General features: G+C 45.3%; 1 long non-coding RNA gene across 1 annotated transcript in view; it reads right to left on the bottom strand.

Annotated features, from left to right (window-relative positions):
• Positions 1-3,749: 3,749 nt before the first annotated feature.
• Positions 3,750-19,321, bottom strand: part of LOC141102568 (uncharacterized) — a 29,522-nt gene continuing 13,950 nt past the window's right edge. The window contains exons 2-3 of the long non-coding RNA XR_012235152.1: positions 5,900-6,105; positions 3,750-4,422 (exon numbers count right to left, since the gene is read on the bottom strand). This is a non-coding gene — a long non-coding RNA (uncharacterized lncRNA). The remainder of the gene's footprint in view (positions 4,423-5,899; positions 6,106-19,321) is intronic.

The raw sequence follows: 19,321 nt of genomic DNA, 5'->3' as shown, positions 1-19,321 counted from the left end.
GCTTAGTGTTCAGGTAGGAGGAGATTTCCTCTACAGCCTGTGTCCTCATGCTGTTATGGGAGGCGGTTCATCCATGAATAAAGATGTGACATCCCACCCACTGTGTTCTTTTTTAGTTACTGGGCATGGGGGAGGAGGAAGGGACTGGACTGTCATTTAGGATCTGTATACACACCCAAATGTGTGATGTCAATATTAGGTGACCTGAAAAGCTCAGCTCAACAAGGAAATGTTCTCTCCAGCAATAGAGCCCAAACTGAGCATGTGCAGCTTTACTACTCTGACTGTGTCTTATCTGGCCTTGCCAAGAGAGACCCTGCAGGAGGGGGAGGATCTGTCCATACAGGATCAAAGAGCCTTTTTACACAATACAGAGGATTAACCCCTTAAGTTCCACAGTGAGTATACCAAGCATGCTATTCTGCATATACAGACAGATTTTACTGTTTTGGGTTTAGTAATACTTTACATTTCTTTCACCTTAGTGCATTTCTTAGTGCATTTCTATGTATTAAGTTAAAAAAACCTTCTGTGCTGCAACCCCCCTCCCTTTTCTCACCTGAGCCGATCCAGCGATGTGCAGGACAGCAGAGGCTCCCACCACTGTCTCCCACCTCATTGGCTCCCGCTGCTGTCAATCAAATGCTGGGACATGGGAGCACTGGGCCAAGTCCCCCTGTCTGTGTCAAAATAGATGAAAATGAAAAAAAAGTTTAAATATTAACAGTTAAAAATAGAAATATACTTACCTATTTTTAGACGGCTCTGGTCTGGTCACATGATCTGGCTCCCCTGTGAAAGCCAACACAGCTTCAGAGGAGGGAACGCATACAATGGATGTACCATTGAAGCTTATGGGTGATGTCACCACTCCAGGCTTTACTAGCTGTTATTGAAGCGCTCTCTCCTCTCCCCTGCAGCCTCAGCTGACTGACACAGGAGAGAGCACATGATCGGATTGGAGCAAGATGAAAAAATAGTTAGGGTTAAGCTGGAATTCTACTTCAATTAGACCTGAATAGAGTTAGTTCTGGGGTTAAACAGGAACAAATTTTATTCCTTTTTTTTTGCCGGTAGGGTTTATTTAACTGACATCCTATGGAAATCAAATGTCACAATAAAGTTATTACCCAATATTTCTGAATGAAGTGAATCTTCATTGCCCCAAACATTCTTCAGAAACTTCACAAGCTGCTGCTGTCATACAGAGCAAGTCCTGGCAAAGGTGACGGGGAAGGGGGGATTAGGGAAGAGCTTACAAGCCACAAAAGAAGGTCTCATAGGTCCATTTAGGCCCCAGAGCCTCAAATTGGCCAGATCCGATATAGATGTTGCTAAGAAGATGACTATATTTTGCAAAAATAATCATTATGTTATATGATAAAGTGTACCCAAACCCAAAGCCTGTTTTTAGTTTTAAATAGAGTGGAGAGAGGTTAGTACCCTTGCCAAATTTGTATTTCTGTCTGTGTTGCTGCTAAGCAGATTTACCCTCTCTATTTGTCCTGGTGACCATTGGCTTTTTTAATTTATCTGTAGAACAGAAATAGCTGAGAAATACTACAATGGGGACACGTGTTCCAATGTCAACTGTTTAGGAAGAGATTTCTTCACTATGGAGAGATTTGTTCTCACTTCCTGTTGTGTTTACAGGACAGTACACGAATGGAAATTTCTTGATTGGGACGAAGACAGAAAGAAAAATTACATGGAGATTTTAACCAATCCCTATTCAATTAGAAAATGTATAAGAAAATAAATAAATAAATGTACATATATCTTAAAATGACTTATGACTTTGTAAAAAAACAAAAAACAAAAAAAAAACTTAAATATCTAATTGCCCTCCAAGTGTAAAGGCCTCCTCCAAGGATTTCAGACTCCAATAACGAATTTAGCTTGGCTCGGTTAGCAGTAATGTCATGCTTTCCATTACAGCCTCTACATACTACTACAGGTGAATCAAGATTGTGACAACATTGTTCAGACTAAAACTATGCCTAGACAGAAGCCAGGAGTCCTGGTGGCAATGTCTTCTTAACAACATGTCTTACAGATATAAGAAACCATATCTATTTCACCAGCCTCCACCTATAACTGATGCATCCAATTTAGATAGACTTTTCCTTAAAAAGCAACTCCACTTTTGTTGAGAAAAAATCAATCCCTTCTGGATGATAAATGTAAATTGTAGGGGTTTTAACAAACTGTTGCAGAGTCCTACCTGTTTCTGTTCTGAAGAAAAAATATTTTTTTGTATGCAGAGTGAATCTAAATAAGATTGACTTTTTCATTATCAATCAGCAGTGCCCTAATGAAGAAAATCTAGTGTCTGCATCCCTTTAAAAGTGATTAACCTTTTGTAAGTATCTCACCAAATATGACATTTGTGTTGCAAAAGATGCCTAAAACCGAACTTATATTAGTGCAGACTTCTGGTAAAGTCAGTGAGCCAATCACTCAAGCAGGAAATGACATGTTTTGGGGGTGTTCTATTCACCAATGGCGTATGGAACACCTCCATGTTGTCACTGAACTTTTCATTACATTAAATTACATTACATTTTTAAATTAAAGCACTGCAGATTAAAAAGGAAAGGTCATTTTTAATACCCTGCAATTACTATATGGCTTGTGTAGAAATTGTATATGGTATATATATTTTTTTTATTTGCTACTTTTTTCTCATCAAAGTGGAGTTACTCTTTAAAGAGCAGTGAGGACTAGGAATTGAAAAAAAAGTGGGGACATTTAAATTACAGTTAAACTGTAATGATGGGGAGTCATCTTACGTACTGTATTAAGCTGGACTTCAACTTGTAGAATTTCATTAGAAAATTGTCATTTTCAGAACTTAAAACTTTTTTTTTTTTTATTTAGGAAAAAGTAAGGGAGGGTCATAACCCCTGTCTATTTATTTTTTGCCATATGTGTCCCATTGGGGAGATTTACCTTCACTCCCTGTCCCATAGCCAAAACAGGAAATGAGAGAAGATCCCTGCAAATTAAGGGGGGCCCTTGGTAACCTCCAGGTCACCAGAACTAGTGTCCCGATTGGAAGATTTTCCCACTATTGCTTTTCTGGGGACAACCCAAAATTTTGATTTTCTTTTACTTTCACTTTAAATAATAATGATGAACAGGACAAATAGAGAGAGTGAATCTCTCTAATGGGGGCACAGACAGCAACAAAAACCTAATAAATGTTATAATCCCTCTCCACCAAAACTAAAAACTAAGTTTTGCCTTTAGTTGTACTTTAAATTTGATTAACTAAGAGTTAAAGAGGACAATTTGACAATCAGTTTTAACCACAGCAATTGAAAAAAAAAATTAAAGGACAAAGATGGAAAACTTGAATCTAATGGTATGAAATGAGTTTCTAATTGTTGAATTTCCCAGCTGAGAAAAATCATACCTGGTCTTATGTGCATAAACTTGTCAAAGTTAACATGAAAGTAGAATGTTTGTTCTAGGAAAATCGAGACAGGGCCCTGATTCACCGCCAGCAACAGCCATGCTGGCCAAGGGCCCCTCCCACCATCCTCTTGCTCAGGGATGAGAAAGGGTACACACACACAAAAAAATAAAAGGTCAAGAAACTCCGACATCTTTGGCCACTTACATTTTACAGGCCTAAGGCCCACCTCCAAAAACAAGGAATGTCCATGCGTTCAACCTTTCAATGATTTTATTGTAGCAGATGCATAACGAACAGTTTTTTTACAACAAACCCTTCATCTCCAGTCTTTCAGTCCAGACATAAAGAATTCTGCACAGTACAATGTCTAACATTAACATTAGGTGGTCCGCCCAACTCTCCAATTGTTCTCACTGTAGGTATCCCCCTAGTTGGGCTCTCCAACAGAGAGCCTGCCAGCCCTAAAAGGTTCACTTCCTAAAGCTACAAGCATACATGGCTTACATGGCAGTATACTAAGGGTAGCCTCTTCCTATCCCCTCACCCCAGGCTCTTCCGACTCTAGATTATAAAGGACAGACTAGCCCCACTCACTATGTCCATCCAAGGGATAGGTTTCACTAATAAAGGTACTAACCCCTGCTTACAGAGGTGACACTCGAACGAAAAGTCATATCCATGAATCAGTTGAGTCCATGAAGGCACCATTGAATGGGCGGATGAGTGATTTTTATACTTTCTTATACAAACAAAATTCTACAAGTTTTCCAAAAAAATTCTACAGAAAATGAGGCCAGCTTTCTTTTGACCTCCTCCAGTGTTGACAGGACTATTATTTTCGAATCCACTCTATCATGTGTCTCTGCTATCCTATTTGCTGCTTTTTCAGCATCTTTCATCTTCTTTCTTTGGCCACTGGGTGGTCAATGGTGACATAACTTCAACACACGTCTGTAAGAGTTACATTGTCCTGGAACTGGGTACTGGTCTCTGCGCTTTTGCTACAGGTAGTGTACAAAAACAATTGTGAGAAGTCAAGGAAAGTATTTTTTGGCAAAAAATATATGAGAAGTCTCTAATGCCAAATAAATTCTACCTACTACCAAGTTTTTTTTTTATTCTGTGTTGGGCATGCTTACCTGTACTGTGTATACAGGTGCACAATAGCAAAGCAGGCCAGCAGCCAGGCTAAAGAGATTATTACATGATAGTCAGATATGGCAAATTACAGAAGTGAGCTGAACTAGAAGAAACAATTAATAGTAGTAAACTTATCAGTGATTGTTAACCTTAAAGTTGAAAACTGTAAATGAGCACATAAAATAAATCTTGACTGAAGTATTTGAAGCTGATTTAAGGAAGTATATTTTGAAAAAATATGGCCACTTGCCCCTTGAGCTAAATGCCAGCTTCTAGGATAATGAAAGCCAGTCACAAAACGGCTTTAAAACTGAAATCTAGGCAGAAATAAAAGTGACAAATTAATGCAGCAACATGTTCTCTAATGCATATGTAGCGCTTAACCCTGAAGGAGCTGCTTATGTTTGGGTCCCATGATTCTGGATGTCAATAACCTTCCTGGCAATGCCAATACCCTCTGGCACACCAAATTTCGATGAGGAAAATTTATTTTGGAAAATATTCCCAATGAGCAATAAAATACCGAAAAGCAATAACAGTAAACAATAACAATTAATAAATTCTCACATAAATGACTTGAAGACCAAATGTCTCTGCCCCTGAACCCTAAAACCGGAAGGTCCTAACTAAGGGGTGGTATTGTGAAATGAAGACCCATCAGTCTCTCCACAACTCTCCCACTGGCCAATGTATTGGAAATTATTGGGGCCTGGAAATGGATTTGGGAGTGCTCAGAATTTATTTATTACAGGTACTTATATAGCACAATTATATAGTCAATAAATATAGTCAATTACCCAGTACTTTACTACATTCATATCAGTCCCTGCCCTCAAGGAGCTTATAGTCCAAGGTCCCTAACTTACATTGATACATATACAAGAGGCAATTTACCTACCATCATGTCTTTGGAGTGTGGGAGGAAACCCAGGCAGGCACAGAGAGTACATGCAAATTCTGTGCAGGTAGTGCTGCAGTTGGGATTCAAACTGACAACCCTAGTGCTGCTATTCAGAAGTGCTAACTACTCAGACACTGTACTGCCAACAGATTTGATTGGAACCCACAATACCAGGTTTAAAAACCCAAACTGTATCCTAAAAATAGGTGACACTGTTCCTTTAAGAAGTGGGTAGGAAGTGATGGCCAACAGCCTCTCACCACCAAACAAAATTTGATTACACCTCCTTCTGCTCTCTGTTTGAAAACAGTGACATCAGCTGTGACTCTGTACTCAGCGATGATGATCTCCTACGGAACTGGTGATGGTGATCTCTCACAGCTGTGAACTCTGGGTAGATTTGCAGTAGAGTCTTTCTCTCAGTTTCTAGCGATTACCTTTCAGTTCCTCATGAAACTGCCCCAAACCCAAGGCGTCCATCCGTTTCCTTTACTGCTGTAGCTCTCTGGTCTCCTGGAACTTGTAGATCTTTCCCATCCTTGGCTCAGTAGGAACATATTTCCTGGAAACTACATTTCCCATAGTCCCACGAGGTTCCCAGCAATCCTTTTCCTTCCAGTCTGCAGAACAGCCACAGTGTCCTCTGCAACATTGGGTGGTAGATTATTATTATTATTATACAGGATTTAAATAGTGCCAACAGTTTGAGCAGCGCTTAACAAAATGAAGGCAGCCATTACAGTTACATTACAATTTGGTACAAGAGGAATCAGAGGGCCTCAGAGATTGTTTCTCCTCTAGCTCACATTGGCTGCAGCACTGCCTTGCATGGCTCCTGTGTTCTCTCTCTCTCTCCTTTTCTTCTCACTAACAGCTGAGGAGAGTTTGGGTTGCTGGGTTGCTCTGATGCCCTTTAAAAAGGTTGCACCACTTCTGCCGCAGACTTGCCTAAAGAACCGATCCCCTCTATCTTCTTCCTGCAGCAGCTGAAAGCCTGATTCCCCCTCACACACACACAGTCCCCCTGCAGCTTTCCCAGCTTCCCCCCTCCTCTTTACCGCTGGCTGCTGCGGGGGGTGCTTCAGGATGGAGCGATCACTGACTCTGTCCATTGATATCTGACGCATAGTAAACAGTGTTTGCTTTTGTGAATGAACAGGAAGCTCTATACAGAGCTATTCCAGTCCAGCTGAAGCTGCAGATATAGAGATTGAGGGCTGTGTCTTTAATTTCCTTTCTCTGTCTTAAAAGTGAAACATCACACGTCTACTTAGACCCCTGATATCTCACCAAAGCTCCCTTCATGGGAAACAGTAAAAAATAAAAAAGAATTAAATTGTAAAAGAAAAAAAGGTAAAAAAAAAAACAAATAAATAAAATTTACTTCTGAAACCAGTGGTGGAAATACCAGGGTTGCAAAGGTTGCACTTGCAACTGGGCTTGGAAGGAATGGCCCTGGGCTCAGAGGGAAGGGCCCCAGCCACAGATAAGGGAGGTCCTCATGGTTTCTTGCACTGGGGCCCTGAAGGTTCTAGTGACACGTCTGCCTCAAAGGCTTCCTGATTAAGAGAAGTAAAACATCCCCGAGTTTCCTCCCGGGCCAGTTCCGACCAAGCTGCTCCAGCTCCCCCCTGCAGCCCCTGGGGCAGAGTTAGTGCAGCAGGCGCTGTCAAGCCCAACCTGCCCGGTGAGCAGAGAGTACCTGGAGTCAGGGCCGGATTATTGTAGGGGCTAATGGAGCTGCAGCCCTGGGCCCCTACCTTAGAATAGGCCCATACTTGGCAGCTGTCTAGTAAGCTGTTCTGCCATGGTCTTGTCCCGGTTTCTGAGAAATCAGAGCCGCCGGGGCAGCTTACATCAACCTTTGTAATTTCTGCATGTCTGCACAAAGTTCATCAGTATCAGGGATCTGCTGCCCATGTCTGCACATTGGGATTTGAATCTCCACCCACTACTTCACTCCCCGGCAGAAACAGGCGCTCTCCTGCAGGATAAAATACTCGGGGCAGAGCCTTCTGGCTATTGCTGTTTGAGTGGGCGGGATAGGGATGTGCCAGGCATCTGCGATTGCGCCCGCCAGGAAGAGGGAAGAGGAAAGAGAGCTCTCAGGGAGCTGAGCTTGTCTGGAGGTGAGCTCAGCTAGTATATCATGCATTAGCTTGCAGGCACCTCTGTGCTAAGTCTGCTGAGTTACTGCAGCTTAGCATAGAAATACTGTTAGACCAATGAGAAGATGGCATCTACTTTTTCATGAAGGACTGTGATAAGCTGGGCTCATCAAGGATTGTCATTGCCCATAGGTTTACACTGCCCCTACTGATCCCCTTTTACTTTGTCCTCCTCACTCTCTGCACTGTGCCCTGCGCTCTCCTAACCCCCTTTACTGTGCCATACTGACCCCCCCATACTGTGCCATTATGACCCCCACCCATACTGTGCCATGCTGACCCCCACACATACTGTGCCATGCTGACCCTCCATACTGTGCCATGCTGACCCCCCCTATACTGAGCCTTGCTGACCCCCCCATACTGTGCCATGCTAACCCCCCATACTGTGCCATGCTGACCCCCCATACTGTGCCATGCTGACCCCCCTACTGTGCCATGCTGACACCCCCCCCATACTGTTCCATGCTGACCGCCTCCCATACTGGTCCATGCTGACCCCACCCATACTGTGCTATGCTGACACCCCCCCATACTGTGCCATGCTAACCCCCATGTAATTTGGCCTTTTGACCCCCCCTGTAATGTGCCATCTAGCCCCCCTGTCCTCTGATCTGCTGATCCCTCTCTACTGCTATGGTCATGCCTAGTCCTCTGCCCTGATCTCTGTTTACTGCCCTACATCCTACTGACCTGTGTATGCTACCCTACATATTACTGACCTCTGTACACTGCCCTACATACCTACTGACCTCTGTACGTTACCCTACATCCTACTGACCTCTGTACACTGCCCTACATCCTACTGACATCTGTACACTGCCCTACATCCTACTGACCTCTGTACGCTGCCCTACATCCTACTGACCTGTGTACGCTACCCTACATATTACTGACCTCTGTACACTGCCCTACATACCTACTGACCTCTGTACGCTACCCTACATCCTACTGACCTCTGTACACTGCCCTACATCCTACTGACCTCTGTACGCTACCGTACATCCTACTGACCTCTGTACACTGCCCTACTTCCTACTGACCTCTGTACACTGCCCTACATCCTACTGACCTCTGTACACTGCCCTACATCCTACTGACCTCTGTACACTGTCCTACATCCTACTGACCTCTGTACGCTGCCCTACATCCTACTGACCTCTGTACGCTGCCCTACATCCTACTGACCTCTGTACACTGCCCTACATTCTACTGACCCCTGTACACTGCTCTACATCCTACTGACCCCTGTACACTGCCCTACCTACTACTGACCCCTGTACACTGCTCTACATCCTACTGACCCCTGTACACTGGTCCACCAAAACACCAGGCCCATGATGCTCTTAATCCGGCCCTGCCTGGAGTGGAGCTTCAGCCTGGGATGGGGTTTGGGAAGAGGGAGGGAAAATGTAGAGTGGAAGGGGGGCTGAGTCGCTGCACCATGCGCCTCACCTCTGGGTTGTTCTTGACCCCTGGGCCAAAAGTAGCCAGTCAGCCCCTTGTGATGGCAAACAGTGCACCCTGCCATCCAAACCCCTCCAGCAGACTGAGAGTTAATACTAGCCCTTTACCGCAAGCATCCTACACAGACAAGATGTTGACATAAAAGCCAAAGGAATGACTCTTTATTAAAACTCAAACATATACTTTATACCCCCTGGGAGGTCATTCCTAGGAGTAGACAATGGCTCAGCAGGAGGGATTCCCCTGTCAGCACTGTCTGTGTTGCAGGAAAGAAATTTGCAACATGTATGGCCAGCCTAACAGTTATCTTAATTAAACAGTAAGCTAATTAGCAACTAGTCACCTAGACAAGCCTAGGTGACTCAGGTCAGTGCCCACCCAGACAGTTCAGCGCTTGGTTGTACTCTGTAAAGTGGCCTGTGTGGTATGCACTTCTGACCCCTGTACTCTAGGCACTCAGGGGGATTTATCAAAATTAGTGCAGCCAGAATCTGGAGCAGATGTGCATAACAACCAATCAACTTATAGCTTTCATTTTCAAAACTTAACTGAACAAGTTGAAGATTGAAGATGATTGGTTGTCATGCACATCTGTTCCAGATCCTGTCTGCTCCAGTTTTAATAAACTCCCTTCACTGTGTTTTACATTTCATACCCCTGACCTCTGCACATTATGTATTGTACATTACTCCTGAAGTTCTTCTGTAAGGTTGGCTTTGTGTAGAAAAGCATATGTGATGGAACAATTTAATTTCATTACAAGTGTGTTGAGGTTTGTACCTCTGTTACATTCTCGCTTGTGGCACAGTTATTAAAGTATATTTTGTGGGTAAAATTACTGTGGCATACAGTGCCTTGAAAAATTATTCATACCCCTTGAAATTTTCCACATTTTGTCATGTTACAACCAAAAACCTGAATGTTTTTTTGGGGATTTTATGTGATAGACCAACACAAAGTGGCACATCATTTTGGAGTGGAAGGAAAATGATAAATGGTTTTCAAAATGTTTTACAAATAAATATCTGAAAAGTGTGGCGTGCATTTGTATTCAGCCATTGTTAAAAGAAAGCCATAGGAAGTTCAGTTAGCGAGAAGCCATGTGGAAGAAGGTGCTCTGGTCAGATCAGAAAAAAATTTGACTTTTTGGCCTAAAAACAAAACTCTATGTGTGGCAGAAAACTAACACTGCACATCACCCTAAACACACCATCCCCACTGTGAAACATGGTGGTGGCAGCATCATGTTGTGGGGATGCTTTTCTTCAGCAGGGACAGAAAAGCTGGTCAGAGCTGATGGGAAGATGGATGGAGTCAAAAACAAGATAATCTAATGCCCTGTACAAACGATTGGAATTTTCATGGGAAAAACCTTGGATGTTTTTTTCCGACGGAATTCCGCTCAAGCTTGGCTTGCATACACATGGTCACACAAAAGTTCTCTAAACTTTCAACCATCAAAACGTGGTGGCGTACAACATGTACAACGGCACTAGAAAAGGGAAGTTCCACACGAAGCGATGATTCTGAGCATGCGTGTTTTTTTGTGCGTCGGAATTGCATACAGACGAACGGAATTTCCAATAGGAACTTTTTCCGACGGAAAAATAGAGAACCTGCTCTCAATCTTTTGCTGGCGGAAATTCTGCCAGCAAAAGTCCGATGGAGCATACACAAGGTCGGAATTTCCCACCAAAAGCTCACATCGGACTTTTGCTGGCAGAATTTCCGATCGTGTGTACGGGGCATTAGAAGAAAACCCGTTAGAGTCTGCAGAAGACTTGAGACTGGGGTGGAGGTTCACCTTCCAGCAGGACAATGACCCTAAACATTCAGCCAGAGCTACAATGGAATGGTTTAGACCAAAGCATATTCATGTATTAGAATGGCCCAGTCAAAGTCTAAACCTAAATCCAATTGGGAATCTGGGGCAAGACTTGAAAATTGCTCTTCATAGACAATCTCCATCCTATCGGACAGAGCTTGAGCTATTTTGCAAAGAAGAATGGGCAAAATGTCACTCTCTAGATGTGCAAAGCTGGTAGAGACCCCCCCCCCCCCCCCCAAAAAAAAAAAAAGCAGCTGTAATTGCAGTGAAAGGTGGTTCTACAAAGAGGGGCTGAATACAAATGCATGCCACACTTTTCAGATATTTATTTGTAAAAAGTTTTGAAAGCCTTTCATCATTTTCCTTCCTCTTCACAATTATGTGTCACTTTGTGTTGGTCTATGACATAAAATCCCAATAAATCACATTTAAGTTTTTGGTTGTAACATGAAAAAATGTGGAAAATTTTAAGGGGTATGAATATTTTTTCAAGGCACTGTATGTGTGCTGAATACAGGAAGACTAGGCTCAGGTATTATTTAACTATGCCCACTGTTATTGCAATTTATATATGTCCAAAAGTTGGCTTGGTGCAAATTAATAATTCAAAAACATTTTTTTAGAGGAGGGGGGGGGGGGGTGGGGGCGCTGGAGGGGATGTAAAAAAACTATCAGCCCTGGGTGCCAGATATGCTAGGTACCCCAATGCTAAAAAAAAACCCCACATTTTTTAAATAAATGGCTGACATTATGGGGGTTATTTACTATAGCGCCGCAACGCTAATTACAGCGAATTAGTGCTAATTGGTGCTAAACCAGCATTCACTATAGCGTTTGTGAAAAAATACTCCCAAAATCTAATTTACTATAGCTCCCTGAAAACAAATAGCACCCAAACCCTTACTCTGCCAAAACCTGGAACAGAGGCGGTTCTAAGTTTTGTGAGGCCTTAGGCAAAACTTAGACATGAGGCCCCATTTACGCCCATAATAGGAAAAATAATGAAAATGTAACTGTATTAGTAGGGTACAGGGTAAGTGGACAGTACATGAGGCAGGAGGGTACAGTACAGGGAGGGTGAGTGGACACAGTACAGGGGGTAGGAGGGTACAGTACAGGGCAGAGCAGGAGGGCACAGTACAGGGGATGGGTAAGTGGACACAGTACAAGGGGGAGCAGGAGGGCACAGCACGAGGGGAGGGTAAATGGACACAGTACAGGGGACAGGAGGGCACAGCACGAGGGCAGGGTAAGTGGACACATTACAGGGGGTAGGAGGGCACAGCATGAGGGGAGGGTAAGTGGACACAGTACAGGGGGCAGGAGGGCACAGCACAAGTGGAGGGTAAGTGGACACAGTACAGGGGGGAGCAAGAGGGCACAGTAAAGGGGCTAAGTAAGTGGACACAGTACAGGGGGTAGGAGGATACAGTACAGGGCGGAGCAGGAGGGCACAGTACAGGGGATGGGTAAGTGGACAGAGTACAGGGGGCAGGAGGGTACAGTATAGGAGCAGTAATGAATAATACAGATTGTGTCTCCTCAAGCAGAGCTGCGCAAGAAAGCTGCTCTCACAGATCCCACCTATTTTGGCAAGCTGTCACTGGGCTAAATCTACACCGGAATGACAACTCCCCCTCTACCTTCCCCTCCAGAGTTTTTTGCTCTCTTGCAGGGGTTAAGGAAGGACCCTGAGGTGGAGTATCATATTACTGCTGCTGCTTGTGTGGGTGGGATGGGTACTGCACCAATCACATGGGATGAATTGGAGATGAGGGTCAGCAGGGATTGGTGTAATACACATTCCACCTACACAAGCAACAGCAATAGTAAGATGCAGGGCCGGTGCTAGACTATTTTGCGCCCTAGGCGACACCAGCTACTTGCGCCCCCCCCCCCCAAAAAATAAGACCTCTTAACCGCTAAAATATAATTTCTATACCTCTATACGGTATAGAAAGGGCGCAAAACAGTCTAGCACCGGCCCTGTCTATACCCCCCTGTGATGTTTGTTCCCCCCCATTGAACTGCCGTACACAGCAAGCATAGTTGGCAACATTAACAAATTTTTTGTAGAGAACTGGGCGACAGCAGAGGGCTGGGTGACAGCAGGGGACTGGGCGACAACAGAGGGCTGGGTTACAGCAGAGGGCTGGGTGACAGCAAGGGACTGGGCGACAGCAGGGCAGAGGACTGGGTGACAGCAGGGCAGAGGACTGGGTGACAGCAGGGCAGAGGACTAGGTGACAGCAGGCATAGGACTGGGTGACAGCAGGGCAGAGGACTAGGTGACAGCAGGCAGAGGACTGAGTGACAGCAGGGCAGAGGACTGGGAGAAATTGGGTTGAAAACTGCTCTGCCCAATATCTCACAGTCAGGACAGTGCTACAGGAAAAAACAGATATCGTCTTGATCTTGTCAGATAACTTACTTCTATGTAAAAGTATAAAGATAGAATAATAAAGTTGACAAAGATCAAGATGATATCTGGTCTTTCCTGTAGCACTGTCCTGACTGTGAGATATTGGGCAGAGCAGTTTTCAACCCAATTTCTCCCAGTCCAGTGGCTGCATAAAAAACAAAACAACATTTTTAAAGCCTTTTTTACCTCCATGTTGCTCCACCCAGAATGACCTGCGATTATCCCTGAGGCCGGCCGCTCCACCCCCTGTGACAGGCGGGAGCACCCCTTGGCTGGCCACACCCCCCAACGAGTCTCCACCAGTGACAATGAAGGAGGCAGGCCAGCTTCTCGGCATCAATCAGAGCCCTGAGCCGCCGATCAGCTCTGCAGCTGGGGGAGCTGGGGGAGCCGGGGGAGGGATCTGTCAGTGTATTGCATGTGATAGTTCCCTCCCCGCACTCCTGCACGATCCCCGGCAGCAGACATTCCCTCTCTTCCTCCGGACCTCCAGTACACACTCCTGCAGACCCGCCACACAGGGACAGCGGCTCAAGAGGTTACATCCAGCAGGGATGAGGAGGTGACAGGCCATGGCTGCGCCCTAGGTAGCAGTGTGCACTAGGCGGCTGCTTAGTCTGCCTAGTGGTAGCGCCGGCCTTGGTAAGATGCTCCACCTCGGGGTTCTTTCTTAGCCCCTGAAAAAATGGGAGTGGGAGATGGGGCTGGGAACCATGGGGTAAACAAAACAAACCCATCAGAGAGATAGCAAAAACATTAGGTGTGGTCAAATCAACTGTTTGAAAGATCCTTAAAAAGAAAGAACACACCAGTGAGCTCAGCAACACCAAAAGACCCGGAAGACCACAGAAAACAACTGTGGTGGATGACCGAAGAATTCTTTCCCTGGTGAAGAAAACACCCTTCACAACAGTTGGCCAGATCAAGAACACTCTCCAGGAGGTAGGTGTATGTGTGTCAAAGTCAACAATCAAGAGAAGACTTCACCAGAGTGAATACAGAGGGTTCACCACAAGATGTAAATCATTGGTGAGCCTCAAAAACAGGAAGGCCAGATTAGAGTTTGCCAAACAGCATCTAAAAAAGCCTTCACAGTTCTGGAACAACATCCTATGGACAGAGATCAAGACCAACTTGTTCCAGAGTCATGGGAAGAGAAGAGTATGGAGAAGGAAAGGAACTGCTCATGATCCAAAGCATACCACCTCATCAGTGAAGCATGGTGGTGGTAGTGTCATGGCGTGGGCATGTATGGCTGCCAATGGAACTGGTTCTCTTGTATTTATTGATGATGTGACTCCTGACAAAAGCAGCAGGATGAATTCCGAAGTGTCGGGCAATATTATCTGCTCATATTCAGCAAAATGCTTCAGAACTCTCGGACGGCGCTTCACAGTGCAAATGGACAATGATCCGAAGCATACTGCGAAAGCAACCAAAAAGTTTTTTAAGGGAAAGAAGTGGAATGTTATGCAATGGCCAAGTCAATCACCTGACCTGAATCCGATTGAGCATGCATTTCACTTGCTGAAGACAAAACTGAAGGGAAAATGCCCCAAGAACAAGCAGAAACTGAAGACAGTTGCAGTAGAGGCCTGGCAGAGCATCACCAGGGATGAAACCCAGCGTCTGGTGATGTCTACGCGTTCCAGACTTCAGCTGTAATTGACTGCAAAGGATTTGCAACCAAGTATTAAAAAGTGAAAGTTTGATGGATGATTGTTAATCTGTCCCATTACTTTTGGTCCCTTAAAAAGTGGGAGGCACATATACAAACTTGTTATAATTCCTACACCATTCACCTGATTTGGATGTAAATACCCTCAAATTAAAGCTGAACGTCTGCAGTTAACGCACATTTTGTTCGTTTCATTTCAAATCCATTGTGGTGGTGTATAGAGCCAAAAAGATTAGAATTGTGTCGATGTCCCAATATTTATGGACCTGACTGTATGTAGAAATACAGATTCGCATATCTGCAAATAAACGAAAATAAAAAATTTGAATCGTGTGTAGCACTAACTCTCTGCGGAGCTGCTGGTTTAAGCGGGTCTGTTACCTTCACTCTGCTTCCCTCTGTTTCACCGGCACCGGGTCTAGGGTTCCGTTGAGCTTACTTCTGATGACAGGACAACCGATCTCCTCGGTTGTCCAGCTTCGTCACACAGGACCGTCAGCTCAGGACCATTCCTCGGCCGCGGTGGTAGGCTCCAGACAAGCCTCTGGACCCACTCCTGCGCCATTGTATCGTGGGCCTCCCGATCGGAGGACCATGAGGTAGCTCCTTAACGCATACCTGTTGGCCAGGAGGGCCAGCAGGTGGCTGTAAAAACGAACCCCAAAATATGGCGTCTGTCCCATAAATACCCTCGCCCAGAACGCAACTCGGAGGACCACCTCCACCGAGCGTGCCTCCGGGACAGAGGAGGATCTATTCGCTTCAACACGTTGCCTTTCCAACCCTGACCAGTGGTAACAGCGACACCCACCGGTCAGCATGGAAACATCCACAACGTCAGCCAAGCTGGAACAGAGGCGAACTTTTAACCTTCCTAACACACAATTTACTAGATTTACCTAACATGCGGTAGATTGCAAATCTACCAGCGCTACATACTCCCCCCACTACAATAGACGTTGTCCCCAACGTCTGTCCCGACACAGTAACAGTAACTCTCAAGCCTGAGAGTAAGCATTTGAGTTTCTTATAACTTTAGATAAGCAAAGAGAGAAAGAAAGGACAGTTTAAAGACACTATGAGACTTATATCTATAAAACATTATGTTCACAGCCGTAAACAAAACCACAGTATAAGGGTACACAACCTCACTAACTAACTAGATGAAAAGCCTCCCAGCTCTATATATGATCCGATGATCCCTGAAAAGGAAACATAGTTAAACACACACATATACATCCTATACAACAGTAGGAGCAAAGTCTCATTAAAAAAATGAAACTCTCTTCCCACAATCTACATTAGAGAAAAATATATACTTTAGGAGTCCATCCCTACATAAGAACTTTTTTTTTCTATAAAAGAAATCCGGCTAGCAAACAAGAAGTCCTTTGATTTAAACACAGCACAGGATCCATAGATCTTGACCACACAGACCTCTTTACCCTGTCACTATCTAACTAGGTAACTTCAAAGTTCTATTGTCCATAATTACCAGTAAAACCGAGGATCTGGCAAGGTTAACGATATCCCTTCTTTATCCACAGTGGTAATAAAGTACACAACGTTGTCCTTTCCTGGTCTGCAAATTACCACTTTATCGGCATAGATGTGCCGACCGAAGTTCCAATGTACAAAGCATCCGCTGAAACGTTCATACATCCGGACGGAACATCCAGTCTTTCTTAAGGGCTTAGGCACAGACAAGTAGTCCCAAACAGCCTCACTGTACCAAAGCTCCCGATTAGCTTCAATCTCCCGCATAACATCCTGGGGCACATAGGGAAACTCCAATCCATACTCTGCGGCAACACGCTTGTTTAACATCCGTTGCAAGCGAGCAAGTTTTGGCAAAGATCTGTCTCTCTCCATACCAGGCGGTACACAAGAATTTAGTGACTTTCTCACCATAGACCCAGCCGGTGTCTGTAGTGAATTAGTAGCCTCTGGCAAAGTCCCAGCAACAGTACTGTGTGTTTCCACACAGGGTGACGTCTTCCCAGAACTCATGGCAGTCCATTCAGAAAAAGTCATTGTGGAGGCAACATCTTCGCCTTGTGACCACAATAGCTCTTGCGACATGGTTTCAAATAAGTCATCATCCCCGGAAAGATCTGACATGGATTCTATTTCCGAGTCTCTCAATTCTTCAGCTGGCAAATATTTATTTACAGTCCCCAACAGCGGCTTACCCGTTCCGGACGTAGACTCTGGTAGCTCCGGCTCAGGCATCCTCTGGGGTAGGCCTCGGCCACGGCCTCGAGAAGCCTTTACATAGCCCACCTTCTTCTGAGCAGGCACCACAGGAGCAGGCGTAGTGGACTCAGGAACCAAAGTAATGTCTCCAGGCGAGACAACAGCAACAATGTCTTTTTCTGGAACATTGTCAGTAGCAACAGGCAAAGTGGCAGCCCGTCGCTCCCTCTCTGTAGCAATAGCAGCTTCCACTGTAGCGATACCTGTCACCCAATCCATCCGATAGGCATGGGGTGACATGATAGGCTGCTCCACCACAAACAGGTATTCTCCACACTGTGGACATCGGCCGAATGGACGAAGATGCATGGCCAATCCTTCGCATCGATGGCAGGTCATGCCCAATCCCTCAACATCTCCCGAGGTATACAGAACAAACCTCCCCTGCAGCTTCAATCGAACTCCAGTATCCGTGAGCAAAGTCCCAGATTGCACAGTATTCATCACGGTGCTTGCAGGGAACACTCTGGATCCCACAACCGATTGCAACGCCGAAAAAAACATGGCCACACTCTGATCTTCTCAGCAAGATCACGAGGCCTCTCTTTCCCTCTGGCGCCAAACACATACAGGCGTCCCACGCAGTAGCAAGTAGGGTAACTCCTCCCACTTGTCTTTTCAGTCACATAACTCCCGGGCCTTTCTCTGTCGCCCAGTGTCTACGCACTTAGAAACAAAGTCCTGCAGTGTAACCTTTCCTCTTCCTGAAAAGATTTTCTTTCAAAGTCCAGCTCTCTCTGTAAACTCCCGGTAAAACACTCCACTGGGTTGCAGCAACTGACGGTCAACAAATCCCGGACGACGCCCCCGTGTGTAGCACTAACTCTCTGCGGAGCTGCTGGTTTAAGCGGGTCTGTTACCTTCACTCTGCTTCCCTCTGTTTTGCAATACTATTTGAAATGCGCTCCCCTCATGGGACACACTCCTTGCTCATCTGGATAGGCCTCTCTCACCGGTCTAGCAGCCAGCACGCAGCACGAATCAAAGTCTCTACCACAGACTTGTTTGGGAAAAGAATCCGTACAATCCTCTGCCACAGGATGTATAGATCTGCTGTAGTGAAAGTCAGTCACAGTGCTTGAACCTTTAAGCCGAGTCAGCAACACTATGCTGTATAGTTACTTTTGGATACGTCCTCCAACCGAGTCACCAGGCCCCTCTATAGACCAGCATACGGCGTGATCTCTCCAAGATGGGTCCTCCCCTGGGATCTCCTCAGTTGTCCAGCTTCGTCACACAGGACCGACAGCTCAGGACCATTCCTCGGCCGCGGTGGTAGGCTCCAGACAAGCCTCTGGACCCACCCCTGCGCCGTTGTATCGTGGGCCTTCCGATCGGAGGACCACGAGGTAGCTCCTTAACGCATACCTGTTGGCCAGGAGGGCCAGCAGGTGGCTGTAAAAACGAACCCCAAAATATGGCATCTGTCCTATAAATACCCTCGCCCAGAATGCAACTCGGAGGACCACCTCCACCGAGCGTGCCTCCGGGACAGAGGAGCATCTATTCGCTTCAACATGTTGCCTTTCCAACCCTGACCAGTTGTAACAGTGACACCCACCGGTCAGCACGGAAACACCCACAACGTCAGCCAAGCTGACACAATTTACTAAATTTACCTAACATGCGGTAGATTGCAAATCTACCAGCGCTACACGTGGTTGCGATCAAATAATCGCAGCTGTGATCAAAAGAGCGTGGTTTCACCTTCTGACCCGAAAAGAGTCATTGTTATCACCTGGAAGTTCCTGTGCTGCTCAGGCTCTCCATCTAGGTGGACATGGCAAGTTCCCTCTTTATCAAAGAGGAGGTGCTGCTCATTTCTTGGGTAAGTGTAGGATATGTGCTTACTCAATGTGGGGGTGGACGTGGTAGTTAGATTTGGTGTTGGTGTGGTTCATTGATTTGTTTGGCATCACCACACATTTGCCCATGTGCACACATCACTTCCTGCATTTGTTATGCTGATGTAAATCAGGAAGGACTATGCAAATATAAATGAGAGCTCCTTTCCAAATATACAGTAAAACCTTGTTTTGT

This window comes from Aquarana catesbeiana, linkage group LG07 (genome assembly GCF_042186555.1).
Source record: "Aquarana catesbeiana isolate 2022-GZ linkage group LG07, ASM4218655v1, whole genome shotgun sequence".
NCBI classification, from domain to species: domain Eukaryota; kingdom Metazoa; phylum Chordata; class Amphibia; order Anura; family Ranidae; genus Aquarana; species Aquarana catesbeiana.
This window is presented reverse-complemented; position numbering and strand designations above follow the sequence as displayed.